The sequence below is a fragment of the Anolis sagrei genome, chromosome 3, assembly GCF_037176765.1.
Source record: "Anolis sagrei isolate rAnoSag1 chromosome 3, rAnoSag1.mat, whole genome shotgun sequence".
In the NCBI taxonomy this organism is placed as follows: domain Eukaryota; kingdom Metazoa; phylum Chordata; class Lepidosauria; order Squamata; family Dactyloidae; genus Anolis; species Anolis sagrei.
The window spans coordinates 271,214,375-271,231,322 of record NC_090023.1 but is presented as its reverse complement, the minus strand read 5'-3'; the positions used below and the strand labels follow the sequence as shown (position 1 = coordinate 271,231,322).

Here is a 16,948-nt window from a genome sequence, read left to right as displayed (position 1 = left end):
TAGGGCAGGCGGGACTTCCGGGCATTGAGTGGGCGGGGCGTGGGAGGGGCCTTCCCCAAAAGTGGGCGTGGTACCTGTCAAATTTGAGTTTGACGAGAGGTGCCACCTTTTACTACTCTTGTAGATTCTCCAGCTGGAATTCTTTAGGTCTGTAAAGCTGTTTTCCCCTGGATGCTGTAAGGCTGAGAGGCTGTAAGCTCCCAGCCAAAGCTTTGGGCCCACCCCCGCCCCCTGCCTGGAAACTCATAAGAAATGAAGCTTTCCTGCAGGTGAAGCTGGTCCACGTCCTATAGCTTAGTTTCCTTCTGTAAGACTGAACTAAAAATGGTTTCCACTCCTCCCCAGATCCCCGGGGAAAGAGGCAGAACCAAACACAACAATGATAGACAGGTGGCTAGCTCTATGATTGCAAATCAAGGGAAGTCACCTTGTTGCAAATGCATGGAACCTTGGAATATATGCAACCACTCAATAGAAAGAAAATGAAGCTGAAGCTCATGGTACAGCTATACCAGCACAGGGTTCAAGAAAGTCTTAGATAAGGTTGTCTAGCCAACTTGGGGTGCATAAAGAGAGATATTGACAAGCTGGAATGTGTCCAGAGGAGGGCGACTAAAATGATCAAGGGTCTGGAGAACAAGCCCTATGAGGAGCGGCTTAGGGAACTGGGCATGTTTAGCCTGAAGAAGAGAAGGCTGAGAGGAGATATGAGAGCCATGTATAAATATGTGAGAGGAAGCCACAGGGAGGAGGGAGCAAGCTTGCTTTCTGCTTCCTTGGAGACTAGGACAAGGAACAATGGCTTCAAACTACAAGAGAGGAGATTCCATCTGAACATTAGGAAGAACTTCCTGACTGTGAGAGCTGTTCAGCAGTGGAACTCTCTGCCCCGGAGTGTGGTGGAGGCTCCTTCTTTGGAAGCTTTTAAGCAGAGGCTGGATGGCCATCTGTCAGGGGTGATTTGAATGCAATATTCCTGCTTCTTGGCAGAATGGGGTTGGACTGGATGGCCCAGGAGGTCTCGTCCAACTCTTTGATTCTATGATTCTATGATCTACACTGGACAACTAATGCATTTTGATGCCACTTTGAAATACCATGGAATCCTGCAGTACGTAGTTTGGTCAGGAACCAGCACTCTTGATTAAAGAAGGCTGCAAACTTTGCAAAACTATTTACTCAAGAGGGTTGTTTTTTTTAGGATGGAAGCAAAACAGTTAAATTGGAGCGATAGCACTTATCGTTGTGTGGAGTGAATTTGCCCCTGGACTTCAGCCATGCAATTTCACTAAAAGGTGGGAAAAGGTGTGTTCTGCCCTATCAGTCTTTAGGTAAGAGAAAGATCAGCAGAAATGACAATGAATGCTTAAATTGCTTTTTCCAGCACTAAAAGCCCCATCATGTACATCAGGAGGAACCTGTCCCCCTGGACTCTGATTTTAAGGCCCAGCTATAGCTCCCAATCTTTCCAAAAATGTTGCAAATATTGGAGAACCCTTTTAACCCCACATGGTCCTAACACATTCCAAATGCTCATGCAAAAAAGGCAGTGATAAAAAATGGTTCTACTCCCAATTTTATGGGGATCTTTACTGCATTGTATTGTCGAAGGCTTTCATGGCTGGAATCACTGGGTTGTTGTAGGTTTTTCCGGGCTATATGGCCATGTTCTGGAGGCAATTTTTCTCCTGACGTTTCGCCTGCATCTATGGCAAGCATCCTCAGAGGTAATGAGGTCTGTTGGAAGTAGGAAAAATGGGTTTATATATCTGTGGAATGACCAGGGTGAGACAAAGGGCTTTTGTCTGCTGGAGCTAGGGGTGAATGTTTCAGCTGATCACCTTGATTAGCATTCAATGGCTTGGAAGGGCCTGGGGGGAATCTTTTGTTGAGAGTGATTTTATGTGCCTGTTTCTTCCCCTCTGTTGTTTTGCTGTTGTAATTTTTGAGTTTTTTAATACTGGTAGCCCTTCCAAGCAATTGAATGCTAATCAAGGTGATCAGCTGAAACATTCACACCTAGCTCCAGCAGACAAAAGTACTTTGTCTCACCCTGGTCATTCCACAGATATATAAACCAATTTTCCCTAGTTCCAACAGACCTCATTACCTCTGAGGATGCTTGCCATAGATGCAGGCGAAACGCCAGGAGAAAAATTGCCTCCAGAACATGGCCATATAGCCCGGAAAAACCTACAACAACCCACTTTACTGCATTGTTATAGAGCTATGTTTCCCAGCTTTCCTAATGCCGCAACCCCTTCATACAGTCCCTCCTGTTGTGGTGACCCCCAACAGTAACATTATTTTCGTTGCTACTTCGTAACTGTAATTTTGCTACTGTAATGAATCGTCATGTAAATATCTGATCTGCAGGATGTATTTTCATTCACTGGACCAAATTTGGCACAAATACCCGATACACCCAAATTTGAATACTGGTGGAGTTGGGGGAGATTGATTTTGTCATTTGGGAGTTGTGGTTGCTGGGATTTATAGTTCACCTACAATGAAAGAGCATTCTGAACTCTACAGACTATGGAATTGAACCAAATTTGGCACCATAGAATCATAGAATCAAAGAGTTGGAAGAGACCTCATGGGCCATCCAGTCCAACCCCCTGCCCCATGACCAAGAGAAAATACTGGAAGGGTTTGGTGGGTACTGACTTTGAGTTTTGATATTGTAGTTCACCTACATCCAGAGAGGACTATGGACCCAGTGATAGATCTGGACCAAACTTGGCATGATTATGCCCAAATATGAACACTGGAGGAGTTTGGGGGAAATAAGACATTTGGGAGTTGTAGTTGCTAGGATTTATAGTTCACCTACAATCAAAGAGCATTCTGAACTCCATCAACGATAGAATTGGGCCAAACTTCCCACGAACAACCCCACTGCCTTGAAGGGACTCACTGGCACGAGCCTCCCTCCAGCCTTGCGTGCTCTCCTTCGCCCCCACAGGTGCACCACACTGCCATGTGCCAAGCATGCCTGCTCTCCCCTCCTCGCTTGGAGTCTCAGAAACAGTCCTCCCCTTGGCTGAGAGGCCAGCTGAGAGGCTGGCCAACCACAGCGGAGGAAGGTTTTTGGTGGGGGGATTTGCCCTCTGTTTCCAAAAAGGAAAAGAAGGACAAGCAGAGAGATCTGCAGCTTTCTCTGCCAAAAGGGTTTCTAAGACCATCAGAAATATCTATATATATAAAAATGCTCTGTGCATAATGAGTACCTTAAAAATAAAAGAACAAATGAACGAAATCACACCAAATTTGGCAACAAAACATCTCACAACACAAGGAGTGACCATCACTCAAAAAAAATATGATTTTGTCATTTGGGAATTGTAGTTGCTGGGATTTATAGTTCACCTACAATCAAAGAGCATTCTGAACTCCACCAATGATGGACTTGAACCAAACTTGGCACACAGAACTTCCCCTGACCAACAGAAAATACTGGAATGGTTTGGTGGGCATTGACCTTGAGTTTGGGAGTTGTAGTTCACCTACATCCAGAAAGCTCTGTGGACTCAAACAATGATGGATCTGGACCAAACTTGGCACAAGCACTCAATATGCCCAAATATGAACACAGATGGAGTTTGGGGGAAATAGACCTTGACATTCTGGAGTTGTAGTCACTGGGATTCACAGTTCACCTACAATCAAAGAGCATTCTGAACTCCACCAATGATGGACTTGAACCAAACTTGGCACACAGAACTTCCCCTGACCAACAGAAAATACTGGAAGGGTTTGGTGGGCATTGACCTTGAGTTTGGGAGTTGTAGTTCACCTACATCCAGAGAGCACTGTGGACTCAAACAATGATGGATCTGGACCAAACTTGGCACAAATACTCAATACGCCCAAATATGAACACAGACGGAGTTTGGGGGAAATAGACCTTGACATTCGAGAGTTGTAGTCACTGGGATTCACAGTTCACCTATAATCAAAGAGCATTCTGAACCCCACAAATGACAGAATCGGGACAAACTTCCCACACAGAACCCCCATGACCAACAGAAAATACTCCCTTCATCAGGGCAAGAAAACGTAATCAAACCCCTCCAGACAAAGAGCCATCCAGCCATAGATATAGAGGGATAGGTAGATATAATTCATATAATTCACACACACACACAGATATAGTATCATAGATTTCAAAGGGACCCTTAAAGAAGGACAATGATATGTTGCCTGTTCCAGAGTGGGCAAACCAGACACTCTCCACATCAACACTGACAAAGAAACAGCAAGAAATACTGTTTACCCACAAGAAGAAAGACATTACATATATTAGAAACCAACACTTTCTCATTACTTTATTACTAGATCAACAGACTGGGCCACAGGGGACAGCTAGTATGTATCTAATGTTCTTTGGAGACCCCTCTGAAACCCCCTTGCAATCCTGACCCACAGGTTGAGAAACACTGTTTGCCACCACGGCCTCCCTCTGAGACTGAGAGAGTGTGACTTCCCCAAAGTCAACCACTGGCAGAGCAAGAATATGAACCCAAGTCTCCAAAACTGAGCTTTGCAGCAACTAAGATTTAGAAAGAGGGTGACAGGTTTAGGACAATCTCAGAGTGCATTTTGGCTGTGCTGGGCATCAGCAAAAGCGCAAAGAGAGATAGGGATTTGGGCCAAAAAATGCATCTCTCCGTTTTCCTAGCCTCAGCATTGCATTTGGGTCCCCTTCCTCTTCGCCAAGCTGAGAATGGCACGCACCACCGCTTAGCTGGCAGAGATTACAAACACCTTGCAGCCATCGCAGTTTACGTCTCACTTTGGGCTTGGCGGAGCGGAAAATCCAGAGCGAGAGGCGGGTCTGCGGTGGAAGAAGACAGAGAGGAAGCCTGAAGGGATGGATTGGAGGGAACATCTATTAAGGGTTGCCAAGTGGGACATGAAGACATCTCCCCTTTGACAGAAGCTTCTCCCATTCATCGAGGTTCCCTGGTCAGGCAAGGACATGGTTTAAGCCAGCGTGGCAGAGTACTCTGAGCATTTGACTACGGCTCTAGAGACGTAGTCAAATGGGCACCACAATTCAAGACAAGATGGAATGTGTCCAGAGGAGGGTGACTAAAATGATCAAGGGTCTGGAGAACAAGCCCTATGAGGAGCGGCTTAAGGAGCTGGGCATGTTTAGCCTGAAGAAGAGAAGGATGAGAGGGGATATGATAGCCATGTATAAATATGTGAGAGGAAGCCACAGGGAGGAGGGAGCAAGCTTATTTTATGCTTCTCTGGAGACTAGGACGCAATGGAACAATGGCTTGAAACTACAAGAGAGGAGATTCCATCTGAACATGAGGAAGAACTTCCTGACTGTGAGAGCCGTTCAGCAGTGGAACTCTCTGCCCCGGAGTGTGGTGGGGGCTCCTTCTTTGGAAGCTTTTAAACAGAGGCTGGATGGCCATCTGTCAGGGGTGATTTGAATGCAATATTCCTGCTTCTTGGCAGAATGGGGTTGGACTGGATGGCCCATAAGGTCTCTTCCAACTCTTTGATTCTATGATTCTGTGACCCAGACCTGAATCCTTCCTCAGCCAAGAAAACCACGGGGAGATCTTGGGCAAGTGACACTCTCTCAGCTCCAGAGGAAGGCCAAGGCAAACCTTCTCTGAACCAAGGAGAGTCTGTGATAAGAGTAATCAGAAAAGACTTGAAAACACACAACTCCAATATTGACACTGTATAACAACAACAAGAACAACAAGAACAGCTTGCTGTGAGTTTTTCAGCTTGCATGGTCATGTTCTGGCAGCATTCTCTCCTGACCTTTCACCTGCATCTCTGCCAGGCATCTTCAGCCTCTGCAACCCAGTGATTCCAGCCATGAAAGCATTCAACAACATATAATAACAACATGACTTTTTGTTCCTGGGTTATAAATGCAATTTCCTTATTGGCTTTATCACAAGCACATAGGAAATGTTTATTAAAGTCCAAAAACTTTGTTTTTGCAGGACATCCTGCATCACATTTCGTTATTGTTTTTCAATGGCTCTCTTGTTGAGTCTCAACCAATTCAACACAGTTTGTGGCAGCCACAAAAACAAAATTTCTGAAGTAGAAGAACTACTTTCAAAGTAAGGACTCTACAGTTAAACAAGAAATAATGCTTTCAAACCCACTTTGAGCAAATGTTAATTCAGAAATCCAGTGATAATAATAAGATCACTGCAAGTCAAAACTGTCATGAAGGCACATAGAATCATAGAATCAAAGAATCAAAGAGTTGGAAGAGACCTCCTGGGCCATCCAGTCCAACCCCATTCTGCCAAGAAGCAGGAATATTGCATTCAAATCACCCCTGACAGATGGCCATCCAGCCTCTGTTTAAAAGCTTCCAAAGAAGGAGCCTCCACCACACTCCGGGGCAGTGAGTTCCACTGCTGAACAGCTCTCACAGTCAGGAAGTTCTTCCTCATGTTCAGATGGAATCTCCTCTCTTGTAGTTTGAAGCCATTGTTCCGCGTCCTAGTCTCCAGGGAAGCAGAAAACAAGCTTACTCCCTCCTCTCTGTGGCTTCCTCTCACATATTTATACACGGCTATCATATCTCCTCTCAGCCTTCTCTTCTTCAGGCTAAACATGCCCAGCTCCTTTAGCCGCTCCTCATAGAGCTTGTTCTCCAGACCTTTTATCATTTTAGTCGCTCTCCTCTGGACACATTCCAGCTTGTCAATCTCTCTCTTCAAGTGTGGTGCCCAGAATTGGACACAATATTCCAGGTGTGGTCTAACCAAAGCAGAATAGAGTATGGGTAGCATGACTTCCCTAGATCTAGACACTAGGCTCCTATTGATGCAGGCCATAATCCCATTGGCTTTTTTTGCCGCCACATCACATTGTTGGCTCATGTTTAACTTGTTGTCCATGAGGACTCCAAGATCTTTTTCACACGTACTGCTCTCGAGCCAGGCCTCCTCCATTCTGTATCTGCATTTCATTTTTCCTGCCTAAGTGGGGTATCTTGCATTTGTCCTTGTTGAACTTCATTTTGTTAGTTTTGGCCCATCTCTCTAATCTGTCAAGATCGTTTTGAATCCTGCTCCTGTCCTCTGAACTATTGGCTATCCCTCCCAATTTGGTGTCGTCTGCAAACTTGATGATCCTGCCTTCTAGCCCTTCATCTAAGTCATGAATGAAGATCCTGAACAGGACCGGGCCCAGGACAGAACCCTGCGGCACTCCGCTCGTCACTTCTTTCCCGGATGAAGAGGAGGAAGCCTTGGGGAGAATCACCCTCTGGGTTCGTCCATTTAACCAATTACAGATCCACCTCACCGTAGTTTTGCCTGACAACAACTGGTTTAAGTGTCCTGGCAGAGCAGACCCACCGCTTTGCAACAACTTAAGCTTAGTGTTGAGTGTTTACAAAAGAGGATTGAAGCACCCCAAGAAAAGAGATAAGCAATGTGATCAAGAAAATGCCAAGACAGCGAAGGGACAGGTTCAAGCTGGGAACAATTTTCACTTTCTGCAATGTGAGAAATTCAGAGGAGAATTTGATTTGGTGGAAATGAATTGTTATTAGGAGCAATGCTCTCATTTCCCCCCATCTGCTGCTATACTCGAGGACAGGACCAAAAGGATACATAAATGCCTTCCTTTTGGGTTTCCAAATGATCAAACCCAGATCAAACGTCACACAAAGAGCCTCCGTCAAACACCAGGGAATGTGGGACTCTGTCTGAATCATGAGCCAATTGTGCAAACATAGATCTGCATTGTCAAGAGCAGATGGACTTCATTTGCACCCTTTCGGAAATGCAAAGATCTCCCTCCCCAAATGACTTTGCACAGCATGCAATTCCAAGAAGTAATGAACTGGGAAAGTGAAGGGTTCCCCAGCGGGATTCCTTGCATTGCCCAGGCCTCCAACCAGCCACACGCCTACAAAGGGCAATGATATTCGAACGACCTGCTGAAAATAATTCCTTTTAGGTGCAAATCCAAAATGCATCTGGGTGCATTCTTTAATTTTGCATCAACAGTTTATATACCTCAGGATTGCCAAGTAGTCACCACTTGGAAATACTTGGTGCCTACTTGGCAATCCTGAGGGATATAAACTGTTGGTGCAAAACTAAGGAATGCCAAGTAGTCACCACTTGGAATACCACTGGAGAAATTACACTGTTTAGTAGGTATTGCACCACCTGATATCTGCAAGGAAGTAGCAGCCAATAGTGAAAGGACCAAGGCAGTGACAACTCCAGCCCACCTCCTGTTTGGGTATCAGCCAGCATGTCAACGACTTAAATCAAGACATAGCTTTCTAAGACCTACAGAGACACTCGCTCTGACCTACAAGAAGCACTGCCTGAACATCAAGCAAAAAGTGGGTGCTAGAAACAATATCATACGAAAGATGACTGGCACAACCTGGGGATCACAACCAGACACAGTGAAGGTATCTGCCCTTGCGCTGTGCTACTCTGCTGCTGAATACGCATGCCCAGTGTGGAACACATCTCACCACACTAAAACAGTGGATGTGGCTCTTAATGAGACATGCCGCATTATCACGGGTTGTCCGCGCCCTACACCACTGGAGAAATTACACTGTTTAGCTGGTATTGCACCACCTGACATCCGCCGGAAGTAGCAGCCAATAGTGAAAGGACCAAGGCAGTGACATCTCCAGCTCATCCCCTGTTTGGGTATCAGCCAGCACGTCAACGATTTAAATCAAGACATAGTTTTCTAAGATCTACAGAGACACTCGCTGGAACACCCCAGCAAGCGAGAGTCCAAAACTGGCAGGCTCAAACCCAGAACCTCAACCAATGGCTGATATCAAATGAGAGACTCCCCCCTGGGCACACAGAAGACTGGGCGACTTGGAAGGCGCTGAACAGACTGCGCTCTGGCACCACGAGATGCAGAGCCAACCACAAGAAATGGGGCCACAAAGTGGAATCCACGACATGCGAATGTGGAGAGGAGCAAACCACTGACCACCTACTACAATGCAATCTGACCCCTGCTACATGCACGATGGAGGACCTTCTTGCGGCAACACCAGAGGCACTCCAAGTGGCCAGAGACTGGTCAAAGGACATTTAATCAACTACCAAGCTTGCAAACTTTGTGTTTTGTCTGTTTGTTTGTTTGTTTTTTTGTTAAAAATGTAATACAAATGTCTGGTTGCTCCTGACACGATAAATAAATACCACTTGGAAAGCTAAAAGCTATGGCCAGTAAAGATCAGACTACAATGCAAATGGAAATGCAGATGGGGCAGACCCAAAAGCAATGAATGCATCCAAGCAGGGTTCATTCAAATCCACACATACGCCACGTTTCGGAATGTTTTGATTAGTTTTAAGCTGCCTTGTTTCTCAGCATTGTTTAATATCCTTTGATGTTGCTGTGCGCCTTTCAAGTCATGTGTGATTCATGGTGACCCGTTCTTCAGAAGGAGTTTTCTTTTTGCCTTCATCTGAGGCTGAGAAAATTTTGGAATATTTTGGATTTTGGAATGCCTGTGTTAACATTTACATACATAATAAAAAATATCTTTGGGTAGACTACACTGGAGGATTAATGATGTTTGACACCACTTGAACCGCCTTGGTTCAGTACCAAGGAATTGAAGGGGTTATAGTTTTGCAGGGTCTCACCCAAGGTCACCTAATAGATTTCCATGTCTGATCAGGATTCAAACCAGAGTCACAATGCAATGCTGAGATCACTGGTCTGCTCAAATTCCACTCAAAAAAAGAAGCAATCCTGATACCCCTAAATGAAATTAAAAAAAAACATATTCAAACATGACTTGGTTACAATATAGGCAAATTCAAGAATTCTATGGTAAGGACAAAAAAATAGGATTTGAAACAAAGGGAAATATATGGGACAAAATATAGGAAACAGGGAAGAAAAAAATATCCAAAATATATAAAGAACTACTGAAATGGAGTACGGAAGAAGAAGGTGTGAAAGAATGCATGATAAAATGGGCATTTATTTCATAGAATCATAGAATCAAAGAGTTGGAAGAGACCTCCTGGGCCATCCAGTCCAACCCCATTCTGCCAAGAAGCAGGAATATTGCATTCAAATCACCCCCGACAGATGGCCATCCAGCCTCTGTTAAAGGTTCCAAAGAAGGAGCCTCCACCAACTCCGGGGCAGAGAGTTCCACTGCTGAACGGCTCTCACAGTCAGGAAGTTCTTAGAATCATAGAATCAAAGAGTTGGAAGAGACCTCATGGGCCATCCAGTCCAACCCCCTGCCAAGAAGCAGGAATATTGCATTCAAATCACCCCTGACAAATGGCCATCCAGCCTCTGCTTCAAAGCTTCCAAAGAAGGAGCCTCCACCACACTCCGGGGCAGAGAGTTCCACTGCTGAACGGCTCTCACAGTCAGGAAGTTCTTCCTAATGTCCTAATGTTCAGATGGAATCTCCTCCCTTGTAGTTTGAAGCCATTGTTCCATTGCGTCCTAGTCTCCAAGGAAGCAGAAAACAAGCTTGCTCCCTCCTCCTCCCTGTGGCTTCCTCTCACATATTTATACGTGGCTATCATATCTCCTCTCAGCCTTCTCTTCTTCAGGCTAAACATGCCCAGCTCCCTAAGCCGCTCCTCATAGGGCTTGTTCTCCAGACCCTTGATCATTTTAGTCGCCCTCCTCTGGACACATTCCAGTTTGTCAATATTACCCTTATTGTCAAGAGTGGTTCGAAAGGAGAATTGATTGCCTTGGGAGGTGAAGATTTTCCTTTGTTGTTGTTCATTCATTCAGTCATTTCAGACTCTTCGTGACCTCATGGACCAGTCCACACCAGAGCTCCCTGTCAGCCGTCACCACCCCCAGCTCCTTCAAGGTCAATCCAGTTACTTCAAGGATGCCACCCATCCATCTTGTCCTTGGTCAGCCCCTCTTCCTTTTGCCTTCCACTTTCCCCAGCATCATTCCCTTCTCTAAACTTTCCTTTCTTCTCATGATGTGGCCAAACAACTTCATCTTGGCCTCTCATATCCTTCCCTCCGATGAGCAGCCGGGCTTTGTTTCCTGGAGGATGGACTGGTTGGATCTTCTCGCAGTCCAAGGCACTCTCAAAATTTTCCTCCAACACCACAGTTCAAAAGCATCTCTCTTCCTTCGCTCAGCCTTCCTTCTGGTCCAGCTCTCACATCCATAGGTGACTATGGGGAATACCATTGCTTTAACTATGCGGATCTTTGTTGAAAGTGTGATGTCTCCACTCCGTGCTATTTTATCGAGATTGGTCCTTGCTCTCCTTGAAACTGTACCTGTGGTCCAGCCTCCTTGAAACTGTACCAGGATGTAGAGTGGGTCTCATGGAGGCTCTGTGTGCCAAATTTCGTTTTGATCAGTCATTGGATGAGGGTTGCAGTGGTCTTAGGAAACGAGTGGAGGTACTTCAAGTCCTATCATCCATGGTCCAGTCTCCTCGAAACTGCACCAGGATGTAAAGTGGGTCATAGGGCTCTGTGTGATAAGTTTGGTCTTGATCAGTCACTGTGGGCCAGCAGATGGCAACTACTGGATGGCATATGTTCTGTATCAGAAACTAGAGCTGATGTGGTTTATCCAATGCAGTTTTCTGAATCAGCACCCCAAATAACCAAACCAAATCTAAAGTTGACCAAAATCCAATTTGTAACCCTTTTGGTGAAACCCCTGTGCCAACAAGACTGAAGACCAGCAGGCTGGAGGTTCATAGAATCAAAGAGTTGGAAGAGACCTCATGGGCCATCCAGTCCAACCCCATTCTGCCAAGAAGCAGGAATATTGCATTCAAAACACCCCTGACAGGCGGCCATCCGGCCTCTGTTTAAAAGCTTCCAAAGAAGGAGCCTCCATCACACTCCAGGGCAGAGAGTTCCACTGCTGAACGGCTCTCATAGTCAGGAAGTTCTTCCTCATGCTCAGATGGAATCTCCTCTCTTGTAGTTTGAAGCCATTGTTTGAATCCTGGGAGAGCGTGGATGAGCTCCCTCTGTCAGCTCCAGCTCCCCATGCGGGGACATGAGAGAAGCCTTCCACAAGGATAGGAAAAACATCAAAAACATCCGGGCGTCCCCTGGGCAATGTCCTTGCAGACGGCCAGTTATCTCAAATCAGAAGAGACTGCTTTAGCTGGAGAGCTTGTATTGAGCAGAATGGGGTTGGACTAGATATCCTTTGGGGGAACCCCTTCCAACAGTAGAATTTTAAGAAATGTATTTAACTTTGCATTGCTCTGAAATGCTTGGCGAAAAGATTGGATGTAGTGTTATTAGAGATAGTAAGCTCAACATGCCTGTGCTCACTTGTGGCTGGTTGACATCCCTCTCTAAAAGCTTCAACATAGCATCCACGTCATTTCCTCTCCGTTGGCGTTAGCCTCCCTCTCCATCCATCTGTTAATGTTTGTTTGCTCATCCTCTGCTTGGCCAGCTCCTAGTCTTTCTCCTCCGTGTTTGCAGCGCCTACAAGCCTTTTGAGTGAGATGTCATGAAACTATTCGCATTTGTAAGTCCCCGTCCCCCCCCCCCCAAAGAGTATTGAGTCTCTTTTGTATGTTTGCTTGTGGGAGGTGGAAGTGTGGAACTGGTTGCTGCTCACCTTCTGCTTGCAAATACTCATTACTCACAAGTTACAATGCTCTCTCATTCTGCAATAACTGCAGAGCTTTCAATCCATCTCATGCAGCCTATCTTCCAATGCTCCTGTTAATAAACTGTTAATATATTGTCAAAGGCTTTCATGGCCAGAATGACTGGGTTGCGGTGAGTTTTTCAGGCTCTATGGCTATATTCCAGTAGTATTCTCTCCTGATGTTTCACCTGCATCTGTGGCAAGTATTCTTAGAGGTTTGTTCTGAGAAGTGAGGCAAGTGGAGCGTCTATCTCTATCTATCTATCTATCTATCTATCTATCTATCTATCTATCTATCTATCTATCAGTGGAGTGTCCAGGGTGGGAGAAAGAAAGAACTTTATGGCCATGCTCCTGTAGCATTCTCTCCTGATGTTTCACCTGCATCTGTGGCAAGTATTCTTAGAGGTTTGTTCTGAGAAGTGAGGCAAGTGGAGTGTCTATCTATCTATCTATCTATCTATCTATCTATCTATCTATCTATCTGTGGAGTGTCCAGGGTGGGAGAAAGAAAGAACTGTATGGCCATGTTCCTGTAGCATTTTTTCCTGATGTTTCAGTTTCACCTGCATCTATGGCAAGTATTCTTAGAGGTTTGTTCTGAGAAGTGAGGCAAATGGAGCGTCTATCTCTATCTATCTATCTATCTATCTATCTATCTATCTATCTATCTATCTATCTATCTATCTGTGGAATGTCCAGGGTGGGAGAAAGAAAGAACTGTATGGCCATGTTCCTGTAGCATTCTCTCGTGATGTTTCACCTGCATCTATGGCAAGTATTCTTAGAGGTTTGTTCAGAAGTCTGTTGGAAGTGAGGCAAGTGGAGCATCTATATCTATCCATCTATCCATCTATCCATCTATCCATCCATCCATCCATCTATCTATCTGTGGAGTGTCCAGGGTGGGAGAAAGAAAGAACTGTATGGCCATGTTTCTGTAGCATTCTCTCCTGATGTTTCACCTACATCTATCACAAGGACATTATTTCACAGGTATAGATATACTCCACTGGCCTCACCTTCTGAACATACCTCTGAAGATGCCAGCAACAGATGCAGGTGGGATGTCAGGAGAGAATGTTATTGGAACATGGTGATACAGCCTGAAAAACTCACAGTAACCCAAATGCAATGTATCTGCTGCAAAGGTGGTGACCCTCTTGGAGGGCCATCGTTGAGCCCCAAAACGGCACTGCACCAGCCCTGCCCTGGCTCCGTGCCCACCTCTCATGGCTCTGCGGGCCAAACACAAAAGCCGTCAAGGTCCCGGAGAGAAGCCAAAGGACAGAGCATCCGAGGGAAGCATGAGATCATCGCTTGGATGGGGATCGGAGCCGGCTTGCCAAAGGAAGCGGCCACTGCCGTGCCGTACAAATTGGACACCAGAGAGAAGGGCCTGTTATCCCCAGGCGACAGATGGAGAAACCAGACTCCGATTCCAACACCAGGAAGGCACCCGAGGGGCTCAAAACAGGCAAGGCACCGGCCAATGACCACCAGCCATGCTTCCACTATATCTCGTCTAGCGCTATACCTAGAAATGGTTGCCCTTGTTGTCTCCCGCTCAGGTGGGCAAATCAAATGGGGGATCTGAAATTCCATCATGGAGTGGTCTGTGAAAGCAAGCCACCAGTTCTGCATGCTCTTCTAAATGCAATAACTGAAAGACTTCATACTTTGAAGAAAAGCTGGGCTGCCCAACCCAAGGACTACAGAACCCTTCATCCGCATGAGATTGGGAGCAACAGTATTCATGCTCTTAAATCAGATGGAGTCACCTTTTTGTTTGATTCTGAAGATTAAGGGCAATAAAGCTAAACCTTTGTGCTGGCAGGTCGGAGGTTTGAATTCGGAGAGAGTGAGGATGAGCTCCCACTGTCAGCACCAGCTCCTCATGCAGCTGTGGACAAGTCTACAGAGGGACCACCAAGCACAGCAGCATGGACCAAACACGTAACAAGGAACATGAAAGGCACTGCAGGCTACTTCAATCAGAGAAGTCAGCCAGAGCAGAGCACCTGATGAGCCAGCCTGGACACAGCATTTTATTTCAGAACATGGAAATGCTGGACCACTCTCACAACCACCATGTCAGACTACACAGAGAAGCCATTGAAATACACAAACATGTGGACAATTTCAACAGAAAGGAGGAAACCATGAAAATGAACAAAGTCTGGCTACCAGTATTAAAAAAACTCTAAAATTACAACAGCACAACAACAGAGAGGAAACAAACAAGGACATCTAATCCCCTCTCAACTAAAGTTTGCTCCAGGCACTGTCAGGCCATTATATGCTAATCAAGGTGGTCAGTTGAAACATTCACACCTAGCTCCAGCAGTCAAGAGTCCTTTGTCCCACCCTGGTCATTCCACAAATATATAAATCCTTTTTCCTAGTTCCAACAGACCTCACAACCTCTGAGGATGCTTGCCATAGATGCAGGCGAAACATCAGGAGAGAATGCCTCTAGACCATGGCCGTATAGCCCAAAAAAACCTACAACAACCCAGTGATTCCGGCCATGAAAGCCTTCGACAATACAAAAAACATACAGCAGCAGTGAGTCAGACTAGATGATCACTGGAGGCACCTTTCAACTCTACCTCTCATAGAATAATGGAGTTGGAACAGACCCCATGGGCTATCTAGTCCAACCCCTGCCAAGCAGGAAGAGCACATTCACAGCACCCCTAACAAATGGTCATCCAGCCTCTCTTTGAAAGTTTCCAAAGAAGGAGCTTCCACCAGACTCTGAAGCAGAGAGTTCCACTGCTGAACGGCTCTTCTTACAGCCAGGAAGTTCTTCCTAATGTTCAGTGGAATCTCCTTTCCTGTCATTTGAACTCATGGCTCCATTGAGTCCTAGTCTCCAGGGAAGCAGGAAACAAGCCTGCTGCCTCTTCCTTACGAAACCCTTTCACATATTTGTACATTGCTCTCCTCTCATGTGTCCTCACAAACCTTCTCTTCTGCAGGCTCAACAGACCCAGTTCAGAGGGATTATACATGGTCTCCAGTCCTTTGATCCTTTGAGTCTCCTTCTTCCTCTGGACACCTTCCAGCTTAGAGTCAATCTCTCTTTTGCACTGTGGGGCCCAGAACTGGACTCAGTGTGACTCCAGGCAAAGAGCATCCCGAGCTCTGAGGATGACCTGGGAAGGAATCCCACTGGAGCATGGCAGCGCACCCAAATACCTGGGAATCACTCTCGATCGTGCTCTGACCTACAAGAAGCACTGCCTGAATATCAAGCAAAAGGATGGGTGCTAGAAACAATATCATACGAAAGCTGACTGGCACAACCTGGGGATCACAACCAGACACAGTGAAGACATCTGCCCTTGCGCTTTGCTACTCTGCTGCTGAGTATGCATGCCCAGTGTGGAACACATCTCACCACGCTAAAACAGTGGATGTGGCTCTTCATGAGACATGCCACATTATCATGGGGTGTCTGCGCCCCACACCACTGGAGAAATTACACTACTTAGCCGGTATTGCACCACCTGACATCCGCCGGGAAGTAGCAGCCAATAGTGAAAGGACCAAGGCAGAGACATCTCCAGCTCATCCCCTGTTTGGGTATCACCAGCATGTCAACGACTTAAATCTAGAAATAGTTTTCTAAGATCTACAGAGACACTCACTGGAACATCTCAGCAAGCGAGAGTCCAAAAGTGGCAGGCTCAAACCCAGAACCTTCACCAATGGCTGATACCAAATGAGAGACTCTCCCCTGGGCACACAGAAAACTGGGCGACTTGGGAGGCACTGAACAGACTGCACTCTGGGACCACGAGATGCAAAACCAACCTTAAGAAATGGGGCCACAAAGTGGAGTCCACGACATGCGAGTGTGGAGAAGAGCAAACCACTGACCACCTGCTACAATGCACCCTGAGCCCTGCCACATGCACAATGGAGGACATCCTTGCGGCAACACCAGAGGCACTCCAAGTGGCCGGATACTGGTCAAAGGACATTTCATCAACTACCAAGCTTGCAAATTTTGTGGTTTTTTTCTGTTTGTTTGTTTTGTTCTGTTGGAAATGTAATACAATTGTCTGGTTGCCCCTGACACGATAAATAAATATAGACTGTAAGAAAGATGTAGTCCTAGAAGCGATTTCTGAAATCAAAGACCTCCTATTTTCACTTAAATTGTGTATATTTAGAGAAGCCCTTGCACACAGTGCTGGTAAATCATAGAATCATAGAATCAAAGAGTTGGAAGAGACCTCATGGGCCATCCAGTCCAACCCCTTTCTGCCAAGAAGCAGGAATATTGCATTCAAATCAC

General features: G+C 45.9%; 1 protein-coding gene across 2 annotated transcripts in view; it reads right to left on the bottom strand.

Moving 5' to 3' along the window:
- IL1RAP (interleukin 1 receptor accessory protein) overlaps positions 1–16,948 on the bottom strand; it is a 199,930-nt gene that overhangs the window by 153,905 nt on the left and 29,077 nt on the right. The gene's annotated exons all lie outside the window — the stretch shown is intronic.